We start from the raw sequence: 15,808 nt of genomic DNA on the forward strand, positions 1-15,808 counted from the left end.
TCCCTCTCCTCTCCCGCCCCCTGTCTGTCCAGTGCACCGACTTCCCCCTCCATCTCTGTGTGTGTGTGTGTGTGTGAATCCCTGTCCCTGGATGTCTCTGTCTGTCCCTGTATTCCCTCCCTCCCTCTCCCAGGACTGGTTTTTCAGGTCCCCGGGCGGGACGCGCTGGGGGATCCGATGACGTCTCCGGCGGAGCACTCCCCGCTCTCCCCTCCCCGCTTCCTTCCTCCCCTCCCTCTCCCCTTTCCCTCCCTCCCTCCCTCCCCTTGCAACTCCCGTTCTGGGAAGCGGTGCCAGGAATAACCCCCCCCCCCCCCCCGTCCGCCCGCGGGATCCGAGCGGCCGGGCCGGTCTCTCCTCCGGAAAACTGCGGCTCCCGCCTCCCAGCGCGGCCTTCCCCTTTCTCGTCCCCGCACAGTCACAGAAAATAAATGCAAGGAGAGAGGAGCCTGGGCTGTCGGGATCTCTCCCTGTCCTTAAGGAAAAGGCTGCCAGACACCCCCCCTTCCCACCCCCAGTACGCACGGGCTTAGCAAGGAGCAACCACAGCAGCAGAAAGAACAACAACAAGGGCACGGGGCGGGCTGGGGGTGGGGGTTCCTCCTCCTCCTCCTCCTCCTCCTTCTCCTCCTCCTCCTCCTCGGTGACTTTCCAGGTGAGCAGCCGCCGTGAGGATCCCTCGTCCCCGCTCCTCTGCGTCTCCCCTCTCCTCCAGCCGAAAGGGAGGAGGACTCAGGAGGAGGAGGAAGCCGGGGGACTGCCGTCTTTCCAAACGAGAGGAGGGTCTTTAAAATTTATATATATATATCTGATTGGGGCACCAAGTCCCTGCCAAGTTGTGCCTTGGACGTGGAGGTGACCAGCACCATTGCACGATTTTTTTTTTTAAATGTATAGACTTCGGGGTGCTGGATGCTGTCTCGGGGGGCGTCGATAATTTAGGAGAGGATCATCAGCAGACTGGTAAGTCACCTCGGTGTGGATCCCCCTCCCCCCCCCCTATTTTTTTTTTCCCATCACTTTAGGCTGGCCGTCTCTCCCTTCCCACCCCCACTTCCCCCCCCCCCCAAGGGTTTCCACCGGGTGAGGTGGGAGGGGGTGGGCGCGGGGGAGCCTAGGGGGAAGGTCTCCGGCGGGTTAGGAAATGTGGGGAATACCCTGGCTGTAAATCTATGCAGATTAGGGGGAGGCTGGCTTGCGTAATGTCCTGGGGAAGGGGGGGTGCAGAGGAGGAATGTGCACGGTTACTAATGAGAGACACGCACAGGGCACACACGGCTACTGCTTCTGCTGCTCGCTGTCCCCATTGCAAGGTAGCAAGGGGGGGGGGGTGCGATGGAGAAAGGGAAAACAAGGAGGGGGGGGGGTTGGCCGCTGGAATTTCGGCGACTTCCAGGAAGGAAGGAGGGCGGGGGGACGGAGGGGGGGGGGTGGGTGGGAAGGCATCTGTTTGCTTGGCCCAGCCGGGCGGGTGCCTTGTGCGCCGGGTGCCCGGCGGGTCTGCGCCTTTCTGTCTGGTCCCCCGAAGTGGGTGGAACCGTTGGCCCGCTCCGGGAATGTTCCATGACGTGGTGCAGCCACAGGAAGGGGGTTAACGAGGGGCTCGGCCGCCGCCGCTCCTGCCATCAAAGCAGATGTGCTCCTCCTGCCACCCCTCCTCCTCCTCCTTACCGCCCACTTCTCCCTCTCTCTCTCTCTTTTTTTTCCTAATTGTCTCCCCCTTCTTTCCACGCTGCGCGTCTGGTGGGGGAAGGAAGGCAAGGGGTGGGGGGTGGAAAAACATCGCTCCCTGTGCGTGTGCATGCTGTCTGTCGTGGCGGGCAGGGGAGGCATTCATTCATTCATTCATTCCATCGTTATTACTCTATTTTATTTGGACAGATTTATTCTAGACTGTGAGCTAGACATTCATTCATTCATTCCGTCATTATTACTCTTATTTGGACAGATTTGTGCTAGACTGGGAGCCCACTGTTGGGTAGGGACCGTCTCCGTATGTTGCCAACTTGGACTTCCCAAGCGCCTAGTACAGTGCTCTGCATACAGTAAGCGCGCAATAAATAAGATTGATTGATGTTGCCAACTTGGACTTCCCAAGCGCTTAGTACAGTGCTCTGCACACAGTAAGCGCGCAATAAATACGATTGATTGATTGATGTTGCCAACTTGGACTTCCCAAGCGCCTAGTACAGTGCTCTGCACACAGTAAGCGCGCAATAAATACAATTGATTGATTGATTGATGTTGCCAACTTGTACTTCCCAAGCGCTCAGTACGGTGCTCTGCACACGGTAAAAGCTCAATAAATACGATTGATTGATGTTGCCAACTTGTACTTCCCAAGCGCTCAGCACGGTGCTCTGCACACAGTAAGCGCTCAATAAATACGATTGAATGAATGAATTCTATTTATTTTATTTTATTTTATTTTGTTAATATGTTTTGTTTTGTTGTCTGTCTCCCCCTTCTAGACTGTGAGCCCGTTGCTGGGTAGGGACCGTCTCTATATGTTGCCAACTTGGACTTCCCAAGCGCTCAATACGGTGCTCTGCACACGGTAAGCGCTCAATAAGTACGATTGAATGAGTGAATGAATTCTATTTATTTTATTTTGTTGATATGTTTTGTTCCCTGTCTCCCCCTTCTAGACTGTGAGCCCGCTGTTGGGTAGGGGCCGTCTCTGGATGTTGCCAACTTGTACTTCCCAAGCGCTTAGTACGGTGCTCTGCACACAGTAAGCGCTCAATAAATACGACTGAATGAATGAATTAATTTTATTTGTGCATATTTATTCTATTTTATTTTGTTAATATGTTCTGTTTTGTCGTCTGTCTCCCCCTTCTAGACTGTGAGCCCGCTGTTGGGTAGGGACCGTCTCTGTATGTTGCCAACTTGTACTTGCCAAGCGCTTAGTACGGTGCTCTGCACACAGTAAGCGCTCAATAAATACGATTGAATGAATGAATTTTATTTGTACATATTTATTCTATTTTATTTTGTTAATATGTTTTGTTCTCTGTCTCCCCCTTCTAGACTGTGAGCCCGTTGTTGGGTAGGGACCTTCTCTGTATGTTGCCAACTTGTCCTTCCCAAGCGCTTAGTCCAGCGCTCTGCACACAGTCAGCGCTCGGTAAATAAGATTGAATGGATGAATGAATCGTACGGATTGAGCGCTGACTGTGTGCAGAGCGCTGTTCTAAGCGCTGGGGAAGTACAAATCAGCCGCAGATAGACACAATCTCTACCCATTCATTCATTCATTCCATCGTATTGATTGAGCGCTGACTGTGTGCAGAGCACTATACTAAGCGCTGGGGAAGTATAAATCGGCAGCAGAGACGGTCCCTACCCATTCATTCATTCGGTCGTATTGATTGAGCGCCTACTGTGTGCAGAACACTAAGCGCTGGGGAAGCACAAATCGGCCCCTACCCATTCATTCATTCATTCCATCGTATTGATGGAGCGCTTATTGTGTGCAGAGCACTATACTAAGCGCTGGGGAGGTATAAATCGGCAACATAGAGAGGGTCCCTACCTATTGATTCGTTTATTTCATCGTATTGATTGAGCGCTGACTGTGCAAAGCGCTGGGGAAGTACAGATTGGCAACAGATAGAATCCACTTCTTTAGCCTTTCAAGCCCCGGCCGTTATCGCAGATTTCTGTTTTATCCGCATGGGCCTCCCTCCTTCTCCTTCCTTTCCTTCCACTCTCCCCCCCCCATCCCCAATTCTCCTCTCCCTATTATATAACACCCCCCTCCCCTCCACAAGTGCAGCAGATGGATAGGAGAAACCGCTACCCAGAGCAATCTAGCCCGGAACGCGGGAGGGAGAAAAGGTCAGAAAGTGTCGGTGGGGGTTATCCTTTCTGGATGATAATAATAATAATGATGGCATTTGCTGAGCACTTACTATGTGCAAAGCGCTGTTCTAAGCGCTGGGGAGGTTACGAGGTGATCAGGTTGTCCCACGGCGTGGGGAGGGGGCTCACAGTCTTAACCCCCATGAAGTAACTGAGGCCCAGAGAAGTGACTTGCCCAGAGTCACACAGCTGACGCATGAGGGATTTGAACCCATGACCTCTGACTCCGAAGCCCGTGCCCTTTTCCACTGAGCCACGCTGCTTCTCGGATCTAGCGGTCCTTCTTCCCCTCCAGGGTTTCTCTGCTTGAAAAGCAGCTGACCCGCTTTGAGGGCGGGCCTGGCCAGGGACAGCTGCGGTGGGGGGCGAATTGAGGGTGGGCGCCGGCTCTTGGGAAGCCTTTAGCTCCGGGGTTACCGACCCCCCAGAGGAGGGAGGCCAGGGGGCCCGGTGGGCGATGAGAGCTCACCTCCTCCAGGAGGCCTTCCCAGACTGAGCCCCCACCCTCTCCTCCCCATTGCCCCCACTCCCTCCCTCTGCCCTACCCCCTTCCCCTCCCCACAATTTGTACATACTTACTACTCTATTTTATTAATGATGTGTATATAGCTATAATTCTATCCATTTTGATGCTATCGACGCCTGTCTACTGGTTCTGTTTTGCTGTCTGTCTCCCCCCTTCTAGACGGTGAGCCCGTTGTTGGGCAGGGACCGTCTCTGTTGCAGAATTGTACTTTCTAAGCGCTCAGTCCAGTGCTCTGCACACAGTTAGAGCTCAGTAAATGCGTTTTATTTTGTTAGTATGTTTGGTTTTGTCCTCTGTCTCCCCCTTTTAGACTGTGAGCCCACTGTTGGGTAGGGACTGTCTCTATATGTTGCCAATTTGTACTTCCCAAGCGCTTAGTACAGTGCTCTGCACATAGTAAGCGCTCAATAAATACGAGTGATGATGATGATGACTGAGGGAATGAATGAAGGGACAGCGAGCCGGGCCACAGGGGAAGCGGGCAGTGCAGTGGCATCCCTTCACCAACCCGATTCTGTTGCATCGGAGGCGTGAATTTAGGACACCTGTAAGGCTTGTTTTTTAATAATGCACACAGGCAGCATTGTGTGTAACTGTCATAGCTAGAGCCACAATATCCCCCACCCCATCGCTTATTAGTTTAGACCCACAACGGACTTAAAAGGACTTGTTTCCGGTACTTCCTTTATAATGGGTATTTGAGCAGATTATTCCCCCCCCCCCCCCCCTTCCTCTTCTGCCCTTAGGACAACTCGGTTTAATCCTCGAATGAGGGTTCAGGCTCTTTTTGCAAAGGGCAACCCCAATAATTCACTGCAGGATTCGTTTTTCTTTCCTAGATTTCTTAGAGAAATAGAAAGGGTATTGGTTTTTTTTCCTTCAGCTCTGTTGTTTCTTCGTACTGTCTAATCAAACCCAGAAATTACTTGAAATAATAACTAGGCCCGTATTAATTGAATTTTCAATGACCCGGTCTCCTAGAAAAAGGGATTTTAATATTATTAGAGACATTTCCTTTGGTAATAGGTTGCTTCTTTGTCCTTGAGAAAACAAAACCCCCCTGTAACATTTGGACCTGTATACTGGCTCGTAAACAAGTTGCAAATGCCTTTTACACCTGATGTTTAGAGATAACATTTTAACAAGCAGAAACAGACTGAATCCTTATCGTGGTTGGCTTAGGACGTAAATTATTTATCTAAATAGACAATAGAAGTAAACATGTAAGCAGCATCCATTAGCAACATCAAAGATAATTCAGTGTTAGATGGGATTGCTGCAGATATTACTCTTGATAGGCAGTTAGGCACCTGGAAGAAATAAATCTCATTTTGCTAATTCAGAAAGATGTACTAATACGTGAACTTCAAGCAGGCTGTTTGGAAAGTGCCATAATCTCTTTTGGCCACTAGGCTTGACTCTTGCAGCCTATTTCCGTTCATATTTTGAAAAGCACATTTTTCCTTGCATCCGGAGTCAGCTCTGAAGTACTTGGTAGGCAGTCCGTTTATGTTTCCAGGTGTTGAACTATCTGGAGACCCCTTTATTATCGTGTTTTGGGATCTCTTTTTTTTTCTTTAACGTCCTTATTAGTCTTTAGCATGATTTTGGCCGATGGTAGTTCAGCTTTGACCCAGAGCTAAAATGCCATCGTCGATTTTGTTATATTTGGATGGCATAGTATTAAACTTGAAATAGAAAAAACAAGTTACCGCAAACGATCATTTTAATGGCATTTTAATGTACGATCATGAGAATATCATCTTAGGAGTCTTTTGTTTGATTGGACTCCCTTTACATGATATTTGTTTACAAACCTTCTTGTTACTAGGAAGACAAAACAGAGAACTGCATGTATTGAGGCGTTCCTTGTGGAATAATAGTACATGTGTCTGCTTGAGTGTTTGGCACTCTGTCACTATTCAGGGTACCCGGTGGCCTAGTAGAATACCATAGTCCTTCCCTTTTGCAGCACTAGCTGTAAATGTAACCCACTCATTACAGAGTTAAAGAAAATTCCACTTGAATTTTTCCATCAACCAGTGGTATTTATTGAGCACTTACTTTGTGCAGAGCACTGGGACCCTAGCTTTTCAGTTTATAAATCGAGACTAGTCATTTCAAACGGGGAACCTCACTTAAACTTGAGAGGCTATTAATTTGGTGAGAATGCTTGTTTTCTTGAACAGACCAGATTACAACTGCTCTTGAGCAAAAATGAAAGTGACAGGTACTATTTTTGTGTGTATTTTTTTTTTAGTTCCAAAGTTACTTACGAAGACAGAGACTGAAGTTAATTTGAAATTCTAACTGAGGGAAAAGTCAGATGGAAAACAGAAGTATCATGAGAAAGCTTTTATGCCCTGCAGAATGCAATGAGGATAATTCACAGCAGTAATAATAATGGCATTTATAAAGCGCTTACTAAGTGCAAAGCACTGTTCTAAGCACTGGGGAGGTTACAAGGTGATCAGGTTGTCCCACAGGGGGTTCACAGTCTTAATCCCCATTTTACAGATGAGGTAACTGAGGCACAGAGAAGTTGTGACTTGCCCAAAGTCACACAGCTGACAGTTGGTGGAGCTGGGATTTGAACCCCCGACCTCTGACTCCAAAGCCCGTGCTCTTTCCACTGAGCCACGCTGCAGTAGTAAGATATTGTATTCTTATTGTGGAAGAAAGCTGATTATCCAAAATCCTGCTCCTTTTGAACAACCATTTATCCAAACTGAGGTTCCCTTAGAAAATTCTACCCCAAAGAAATCGAATAACCGACCATAATTGAGCAAGCACCTGTGGGAACAGCCAAACTCCATTTTTGTTCTATTATCCAAATTTTCATCCAGTTATCTGAAAACTCACTTCGGATGCCAGTGGTTGGATAATTGGTTGGAGAAACAGCGAGTCCTAGTGGAAAGAGCACATGCCTGGGAGTCAGAGGAGCTGGGCTCTGATCCTGGTTCTGCCACTTATCTGCTGTGTGACTTCGGACAAGTCATTCAGCTTTTCTCTACCTCTATTCTCTCATCTGGACAATGGGGATTCATTGAGCCCCACGTGGGAGATGGACTGTTTCCAACTTCATTATCTCGTGCCTACCCCATCGCTCAGTACAGTGCCTGGTACGTAGTGAGTGCCTGTTAAGTACCATTAAAAAAACCCATTTTTTCTACCATGTTGTACCACAATAGAACATGATTAAGAAGATCGATCAGTTATATAGCAATGAATCAGATGCACCATCTGTCTAAGAAAATCTTAATTTCATTGGAAGGGGAGAGGGTGGCGATATAACAACTACTAGTTTAACACCTAAGTTTTGTACTTCAGTCTTATTGATGGAGAAGGGAAGACTAAAGCTCCTCCTAAATTTAAATTTCTGGTAGTGAGTCGCAGACAGGAGAATATTCCAGTGTATGAGCTGATGGGTAAACACATTTCATTGTATAACCTTTTGACTTAAATCCTTCATGGTGGTAAAAGAAACAGTGTGGCTTAGTGGAAAGATCCTAGGCTTGGGAGTCAGAGGTTGTCGGTTCTAATATCGGCTCCGCCACTTGTCAGCTGTGTGACTTTGGGCAAGTCACTTAACTTCTCTGTGCCTCAGTTACCTCAGCTGTGTATAATGGTGATTAAGACTGTGAGCTCCACGTGGATCAACCTGATAACCTTGTATCTACCCCAGTGCTTAGAACAGTGCTTGGCACACAGTAAGCGCTTAACAAATACCATCCTTATGAGAAGCAGCATGGTGTAGTGGAAGGAGCATGGGCTTGGGGGTCAGAGGATGTGGGTTCTAATCCCGCCTCTGCTACTTGTCTGCTGTGTGACCTTGGGCAAGTCACTTATCTTCTCTGTGCCTGTTACCTCATCTGTAAAATGGGGATTAAAAGTGAGAGCCCCACGTGGGATAACCTGATTACCCTGTATCTACCCCAATGCTTAGAACAGTGCTTCGCACATAGTAAGTGCCGAACAAATACCATCATTATTTATTATTATTCTTAAAAGGGAAAAAACGGTGGGGTGAACCAGCCAGTTGTCATGTTTTCCGGTCATCTCAAACCATGTAGTTTAGAAGGTTAGTCTCTTGTTCTCTCATCACACACATGTATTCCTGATTGTTGTACTTTTGCATGTAGAACTGTTTGAGCACATTCCAGTGAAAGCCAGGTGGAGGAATGTGTCAGTTGGTCCCCTGGGTGAGCTCCGAATGGACACTGAAGGAAAGATGAAGCTGCGATCTCTGAGGAATTCCTGGGAATGTCTGTTATGGGGAATATTAGTATTCTAATAGGACTCCAAATATTTGTAGGGGGTGTTCAGATTGCACAATTGAAATTACTCTTCTTGCTAGCCTTGCGTTTTAAGAGTACCAGAAAGTGTGATTTGGGGAAATGTTTATTTGCAGGTACTTCTGTGGCTCTGAACTCCAGTCCTTTCCTGAGCATGTGCTTCAAATCAGCACTAGAAAGATATTCTCTAAACAAAAAGGAGTTGTTGCCCTCAGTGATTTTTCTTATTGGCTTCTTGGAGACTGATGAGACAGGTCACAATTTTTAAGCTGACACAAATGTGTAGACTTCAGTTCCACATTTGGTTATCCTAGAAGTTTGGTCGCTGTTGATGGGAACTAGTAAATAGCTTTGGTATTTTGGTGCACGTTCTTGGACCTAGGGTATTAGGAAATTTGTTTGATTTTTTTGTTGACCCAACCAGGTCCTCGACTAAAACAGATGCTTCTTCTGGTTCTTAGGTAGAAGCAGCGTGGTCTAGTGGAAGGAGCACGGGTCTAGGAGTCAGAGGACCTGGGTTCTAATTCTGGCTGTGCCACATGTCTGCTGTGGGACCTTGGGCAAGTCACTTAACTCCTCTATACCTCCGTTACCCCGTCTGTAACATGGGGATTAAATCCTACTCTCTCCTACTGAGACTGTGAGCCTTAAGTGGGAGAGGGAGAGTTTCCAACCTGAATAACTTGTATCTACTCCAGTGCTTAGAATAGTGCTTGGCACATAGTAAGTGCTTAACAAGTACCATACTTATTATTATTACTATTATTTTGTAGAGACACGAGGAAAAGGGTGCAAAGATTTCCAGTTTAGGGGGTCCTATATGTTATTGTGACATGGATAGCTTGTATTCTTGTGCAATTTAAGTAAGCTCATACAAATTCTAGAGTGCTTATGAGTAGATATCTTTGGATCCACTTGTAAATATGAAAATAATGTTGATCATTATTATCTGTGGTAAATATTAGACTGATGTCATGTTTTCTAATGTGTGAAACTTTAGAGTATGATATGTTGTATTAGATTTTTTTGACTATTTGTGTAGTAGCTTTTATCTACAATGCCTTTTGCTTGAGTGTGCCAGTCATGTGCCTCAGGTGTGAAATGCCCCTAGAATTAACAAGAAATTTGGCTTCCAAAAGCCTACAGTAAAAATGCTTTAGAAATAAACACGAGGTTAACTTTAGAGTATTCTTTTATTGGTACACAACTCTACCCAAAATTGATTCCATACTTAATTTAATGGTTAGAAATAAATTGCTCTGTTTGGCAGGATTCAACTTGACTATTTCAATTTCATTTTTTAAAAATCTGTAAGTGGAAAATTCAATGAAACCATCATGTGTTCATTATAGAAGAGTCACTTAATTTTGAAAGCTCAGCAAAATATTCTTTTTTTAGCTAAACAGACTGCGGGTAAAATTAGACATTGGTCAAGTTCATTTACTAAAATATCCCCATTAATATTAACTGAAGAAGCTAGTTATGGATTAAAATTCTATGAAAGACATTTTAAATTATTACCCTTGTAAGGTAGTTCTAATCATAAGTGTGGCTGGAAGTGGTTCTTTTTTCAACAATGGTTGTATAATTTATATATAAAGAAGGCCACAGGAAAGTTGATTTGCATGAGGTAGTTTTGTTCAGTAAAAAAGTTAAAGTGCATTGAACTTTGGTGTTTTATTTCTTTGGAATAAGTGCAAAACTAATTTAAAGGTCTTAATATTAAATACTAATTTGGGTTTTTAATTAACAGCAATTACGTTGAGATTACTATACACGTTTGTTAATCATTTGAAAATGGAACCGGTTATGTATTTTGTTTTTGGTATTTTATTTTAAATCACCCAGATTGTAAATGCCTTGTTCTTTAATTATGATGTTATAAGGAACAATCATGTTTTTATTGGCCCTTTTGCCAATTTAGCAAGCCTATCATAAGGTAGAAAGCAATTATTTATTGCTTAAGGGTATTCTTTAAATTTTGTAAAGGCCTTCTATTTAATGGGGAGCCATTTTTTTTATCACCCTCTTGTTTCCTAAATAATGGCTGCAGAGATTTCAGGGGAATCGAGTTGTTCATATGGGGATCCTCCAGATGGGAAAATCTTCCTGGGGAGAGAGGGTAGTGCCCGATTATGCCCTAAAGGGATATTCTGAGAAGGGATGTGATCGTGAAGGAAAATAATTCGCTAAAAATTGTAAGAGAAGCTTGAGAATCATGTCTAATGCCAGAAAGGATCCACAGTGGAAAAGTTTGGGAACCACAGTAGCTGCCCCCAAATTATTAAATAACATTAAGGGTAGGATGTAAACATTTCAAAGCAGCTTTTTTTGGAAAAAAGATTTAGAATGCCTAGTGCCAAAGATACTGTCTGTTAAAAGAAACAGAAATCAATTAATGGCATTTATTACTGTGTGCAGAGCACTGTACAAAGTGCTTGGGAAAGTACAAGAGAACAGATATGGTAGACACGTTCCCTGGCCACAAGGAGCTTACAGTCTAGAGGGGGAGATGCACATTAATATAAATAAATAAATTACAGCTATGTACATAAGGGCTGTGGGGATGAGTGTGGGGTGACTATCAAGTGCTTTAGGGTTATAGCTCCGTGTTTTTAGGGTACCGATCCAAATGTTCCCCTTCTTTGATACTCATCCTAGTCCTACTCCCTCAGCACTTAGTATTGGTGCTGTATTTGCTAAGCATCTCCTATATAAAGAGAACTGTTCTAAGTGCTGGGGTAGATACAGATTAATCAGGTTAGATACAGTCCCTGTCCCACATGGCACTCTCAGTCTAAGTAGGAGGGAGAACAGACATTGAATCCCCATTTTACAGTTGAGAAATGGAGGCACAGAGAAGTTAAGTGGTTTTCCCAAGCAGTTGGAACTCAACAAGCAATTGGTAGAGCTGGGATTGGAACCCAGACCCCCTGACTCCCAGGCCTGTGATGTTTCCATTAGAGCATGCTGCTTCTCACATCTGCCATTTCCTGTCTTTATTTGACTATCTCCCTCCTGCCACTAGACTGTAAGCCTCCTGAGGTCAGGGGTCATGACTACCAACTCTACTGTACTGTGTTCTCCCAAAGTGCTTGGTACAGTGCTCTGGCACACAGTAGTCAATAGCAAGTATTCAATAAGATAACATTGATTGATTCATTGAAAGGATATGATAAGATTAGGCCTTAATATATATTTTTTGTTGCCTCTGGGGAAATTGAATTATATTCAGGGTACCCTTTGGGGTTGGTGTAAGGGACCAAAGAAGGTGATTCCCCTCTCCTAAGTTTCAGTACCCTAGGGCTGGAAAGCAGTGTCACCTGATGGAAAGATCAGGGACCTTAGAGTCTGAGGACTCTAAGTCAGAGGTTCTAATGCTGGCTCTGCCACTCGCCTTCTTTGAGACTTAGGGCAAGTCACTTCATGTCTCTGTATATCAGTTTCCTCATTTCTAAAATGGGGATGCAAAATCTATCTCTTCACCTTTCGACCAATCTATGGAACACAAGTTAATGACATTAATTAGTTGCTAGTAGCTTTGGTGAAAGGGATGAAAGATAGGGAGAAGATTGACACTATTGGTTAAAATAAAGATTTGGAATTGCCTGTGGATTTCACTCTGATAGTCAATCTCTTTTCTTGATAAATATTGATAATCGAGGGTTGGATATAATGGAAAGTAGCACATCAATTAGCCTGGCCTTCTGAATAAAACGGAAGACTAGAAGTTAGGCTTTACAACTGATTACCAGTTGTAGGGTTCCTTTCTTCCTGTGTAATTTATAATTTGTTTATCAGAACTACCTCCATGGCATGTTTTAAAGATTAACTGACAAGTCATGTTATTATTTTAATAATTTGATTACCAAGAACATATTTGGAATAATTCAATTGTAGACTTTAGTATACAGCAATGTGTGTATTTGTAATAATCATTAAATGTATTCTCTTAAGATAGTGTGATGTTATTAATACAGTTAATTGCAGCCATATGTCTTTGTTTTCTGAAAAACAATGGCCAGCAGCTTGTTGCAGTATTTTGCCATGGGAATGAAATGTGTATCCCAGATCCAGGAGGCCTTCCCAGACCCAGGAGGCCTTCCCAGACTGAGCCCCCCTTTTCCTCTGCTCCTCCCCCCCTCCCCTTCACCCCTACTCCCTCCCTCTGCTCTACCCCCTTCCCTGCCCCACAGCACTTGTGTATATTTGTACATATTTATTACTGTATTTATTTTATTAATGTTGTGTATATATCTGTAATTCTGTTTATCTATTTTGATGCTGTTGATGCCTGTCTACTTGTTTTGTTGTCTGTCTCCCCCTTCTAGACTGTGAGCCCATTGTTGGGTAGGGATTGTCTCTATCTGTTGCTGGATTGTACTTTCCAAGCGCTTAGTACAGGACTCTGCACACAATAAGCACTATGATTGAATGAATATATTTCACCACCGCACATGTTTTAGCAAACTTTATATCAAGGGACTCAATCAGTTATATTCAGAAAGTATATATTACTGCCAATTTTCTTTAATTTAATAACCTTAGAGTGGATTTGTTAGGCAATTTCTTGAAACAAATATAAGAAGAGCCTTTAAGATAAATAGCTGTGAAATGAATCATAGAAAAATATGGGATGTGATGAATAGTTGACTATTTGGAAAACTATTAAGGAGTTTGGAAAGTATATTCCTTAATGTTTAAAATGTGGGGTATAGCTGTCATCTGTTGATTTTTGGCCGTGCTTGGTAGGAGATTTGCTAATGCTGATCATGGCTTAAAAAATGGATGAGATAGTCATGGGTTCTAATCCCAGTGCCACCACTTGTCTGTTGTGTGATCTTGGGCAAGTCACTTCACTTCTATGTGCCTCAGTTCCCTTATCTGTAAAATGGGAATTGAGACTGTGAGCCCCAAGTGGGACAGGGACCATGTCCAACCTGATTTGCTTGTATTCACTCCAGCGATTAGTACAGTGCCTGGCATGTAGTAAGCACTTAACAAATATCATAATTATTATGTATTATTATCATTAGGCTCTTATTACCCCATAAACTAATGGAGCTGATCCAGAAAGCATTTTCTGACCTCCAAAAATTTTATTAAAGAGCTTGTTGCAAAGAAATTGTCTCCCGATTATTTTTGGCCACTCTTTTTACTGAGTTAATATGATTGGAAGGAAGGTTATTTGAAGAGTCCAAGACAAGATGCTCTGATTTTATTAATGGTCAGAGTTGCCGGTGTGTGCCTGGTGGGGTGTGCATTTTGCTAACAATAATATTTTACTTCCCAATTAACCTGCAACTGTTAAAAAACCCCCACGCACAATAAAGAAATGAAGGGAATTTATTTAAACGTTTAGTTGATTATGTCTTAATTGACCCACGTTTGTCGATTCTTTCTCAGTTTACGTACACTGTCATGTGTTAACTTGTTATAAAAATTTCAAGATGCCCTTCTTTTAAGAAAGCAATTGTAAGAGAAACCAGGATTCAGAGCCACAGTTACAGCTATTTGTTTAGGTTGGATTAAACAATGGCTGATGCTTTCTTAGAGTGCACTTTTTTCCCCCTTCTGGGCAGGGGCTAGAAAGCTATAACCTTTGTATATATTAGCTCCTTTTGTTGCTTTATAGAATTCAAATGATCCCTTTGGAGAAGAAATGTAGTAAATGATAGTGTTGTGACCCAAGAAATTAAAGGCACCTCCGAAAATCCCTAAATTAAACTAACTCAGTTGTAGGATCTAGCCTGGTGTGACAGAGGGGGTACTTGGGAAGGGTACCCTGAAAGGGATCATTAATAGAATATTGTGCCTTTTATTGCTGTGTTATCAGTTGCCTTTGGGTTTAGGTTGATCATATCCAAAAATTGTTCCTGTCCAGCAATTTCTCTGAAATGAGCTGGTTGTCTCCATCTCTGCCCTAGTAGACCATCTCCAACTGAGAGTCTTGGTGAAAGTTTCAGCAAAACAGACCAGGAAAGTTGGACAGTGGAGAATGAGCTTCCTGTTGTCTTTGAAGCTTAGGTTGCCCCTGAACAGTTAAATTATCTTCACCATCATCACCACTACCATCATCACCATCATCGTTATCATCACCACCACCATCATCATTGTCGTCATCATCAGTCTGCTTATTATTCTCTAGGTTTTTTAAACACCCTTGAAATGAAATATATTAAAAAAACAGATGGATGTATGACATTTTCTGTAAAAAAGAAAATCATGCAATAAAACAATTATTCAAACTTTGCAGTCTGTACACTTTTATTCACATATTTGTTGGAGTATACTGAATTTGAGTTTTGCATTGGCTTATTGTTATTATCGTACTATCATTATTGTTCACTAGTGTTTGATTTAAAAGAATGATAGGGTAATAATATCCAAATTCCTGGGTTAGAGACATTTTTCTTAGCAAACTCATTTTTTTCAAACCAAATTGACCTTATATATTAAGCTCCACTCCATGTATTTTTTTATACACATTTTTACACTGATTCTGGGACAATGTAAATTAATGTCATTTGCTAGAGGAGATTTAGCTGTAATGGATTTTATCTTAGAGTAATGTATATTAACTTTCTTCTTAATCTTATGATTCTCATTAACTCCAAACAGCTTTATTTTTATCAGTCTGTCCATCAGCGAACCTTTTTTGATCACCAAAGAGCAAGAGCATTTTACTTGATGCTGGTTGGAACCACTCTCAGTGAAATGACTGATAGAAGGTGTTCTCCCCCATTAGATTGTAAACCCTTGATGACAGGAAGTGTGTTTTGCTTCTAGCATTTACTACAGGGCTCGTTACTCAATAGATACTCAACACATTTAGTTGATTGAAATTGTTAAAATAATTTATTACTGTATATGAGACAGACCCTTTCCCTGAGGCCTAGTAGCATCGATCAAGAATTATGTATGCAATAAATAGTAAAGGCTGTGAGGTTTTTAATAGGCATATACTTCCCAGAGAATGTAGGCTTTTATGAAGTATTCGAAGGAGTTGGGGAAGGGTACTTGCTAAGGCTGTGAGGTTTTTAATAGGCATATACTTCCCAGAGAATGTAGGCTTTTATGAAGTATTCGAAGGAGTTGGGGAAGGGTACTTGCTAAAGAC

At 43.3% G+C, this 15,808-nt stretch overlaps 1 protein-coding gene across 4 annotated transcripts in view; it reads left to right on the top strand.

Moving 5' to 3' along the window:
• The first annotated feature begins 734 nt into the window (after positions 1–734).
• HIVEP2 (HIVEP zinc finger 2) overlaps positions 735–15,808 on the top strand; it is a 253,631-nt gene continuing 238,557 nt past the window's right edge. For all 4 annotated transcript variants that reach the window (XM_038741911.1, XM_038741903.1, XM_038741902.1 and 1 more), the window contains exon 1: positions 735–963. The gene's annotated coding sequence lies outside the window, so the exon portion shown is untranslated. The remainder of the gene's footprint in view (positions 964–15,808) is intronic.

The sequence above is a fragment of the Tachyglossus aculeatus genome, chromosome 2 (assembly GCF_015852505.1).
Source record: "Tachyglossus aculeatus isolate mTacAcu1 chromosome 2, mTacAcu1.pri, whole genome shotgun sequence".
NCBI classification, from domain to species: Eukaryota; Metazoa; Chordata; class Mammalia; order Monotremata; family Tachyglossidae; genus Tachyglossus; species Tachyglossus aculeatus.